Source organism: Carlito syrichta, unplaced genomic scaffold (assembly GCF_000164805.1).
Source record: "Carlito syrichta isolate Samal-C Ts95f unplaced genomic scaffold, Tarsius_syrichta-2.0.1 Scaffold316041, whole genome shotgun sequence".
Lineage (NCBI taxonomy): Eukaryota > Metazoa > Chordata > Mammalia > Primates > Tarsiidae > Carlito > Carlito syrichta.
In genome coordinates, this window is record NW_007260137.1 from 1 (window position 1) to 1,420 (window position 1,420).

A 1,420-nucleotide genomic window follows, 5' to 3' on the forward strand; every position below is an offset into this window, starting at 1 on the left:
CAGGTCTTTAAGATGTTTAAGATTGAGCCTACGATCCTTCTGTCCTTGGGAAGAGTCACCCTCGGGCTCCTCTGCATCGGAGGCCTCCTCAGCAGAGGTGGTGTCTTGAGAGTCAGGATTATCCTGCTCTTCTGTTTCGTCCTTGTCGAGACTGTCCTGACCGGAGGGTCTAGGGGCGCGACTGCACGTGACGGGAAAGGTTAATATTGGTGGGTTGAGCGCCTTTTGTTTTTTGGGTGCGGCATCTTTAAGAAGGAGCGAGCTAAGCTCATTCTCAAGGGCTTTCATTTCTTTGACTAATTGGATATGCTCCCGTTTTTGCTGGAGTGTGGATCTAAGGGAGGAAATTTGTTGGGTCAGGGAAGAATTTATTTGTTGTAGGGGGTCATTCTGAAGGCGTCTCTCGGGCATAGGGCATAGGGGGCCCTCAAAAGGAGGAAGTGGTTGAGGGAGGGGATAAGGGGGGGGTTGGTGGGGAGCAGAGGGCGGCGGATGAAAAACCGGCGCAGTAAGCCGCCAGGGGTCATCGCCATCATGATAATGAGCTGCCTGCTCGTCTAAGGCTTCTTGGTCCTCGGGGGATAGTTGATCGTTATGAGGGGGGAAGGAAGTTAAAGGAGGGGTATAATTTCGGAGCTGTTTTAAGAGTCTCTTTAGGGGGGTCAGTATCAGGGCCGCTAATTTCCTCCGGCATGCCTATGGCAACAGAGGGGCAAACTGAGGGGGGGCGAGAACTGTCCTTAAGGGCTGTCTCCCCCGTTTGTATTACGTCTTTGATATCTGGGTCCTGAGAATGGGTTTCTAAAATGTCATTAATTAAATTCCAGTAGGAAAAGGTAGACACGGGGACCTTGCTAGGGCCAAAGGTACGATTGTAATCATTGAGACAGTCACCAACCCGTTTCCAGCATTTATGATCAATGGTGCCCTCTTGAGGGAACCAGGGACATACATCAGTCAAGAAATTGAAAAAACTGCATAGATCTTTCTTTTTAGCCTTAATTCTGCGCATCTTGAGGGAATCCTTAAGTCCCCTAAGGAAGAGCTCGTGAGAGCTCAATTCCTGTCCCATGATAATCACCTACTCACCGTTCCGATGTCCGCTGGGGCGGCTAGTCCAGCGATGATCAAGATCGAGTCTTATCCCGCGGGTTGATCACCCACGGGCTCGAAGCGAGCTCAGGAGCTCAGGGTGTGCCCGGCCGGGGCGTCCTCCGAGTAGGTGCCAGCAGCGCCGTTCCGTGCCTCGAGCCCCACGTCGGGCGCCAGGTGTCCCGACCAGCGGGACAAGTAAAACGTGGGCACGAGGAGGACTACCTGCTGCTGGTGAAAAGAGAGAGAGAGACCAAGAGAGAAAAGAGACGGAGACACGCAGAATGGAGGCAAGACAGTGTTCTGATCAAGCCTCTAAATTTTATTG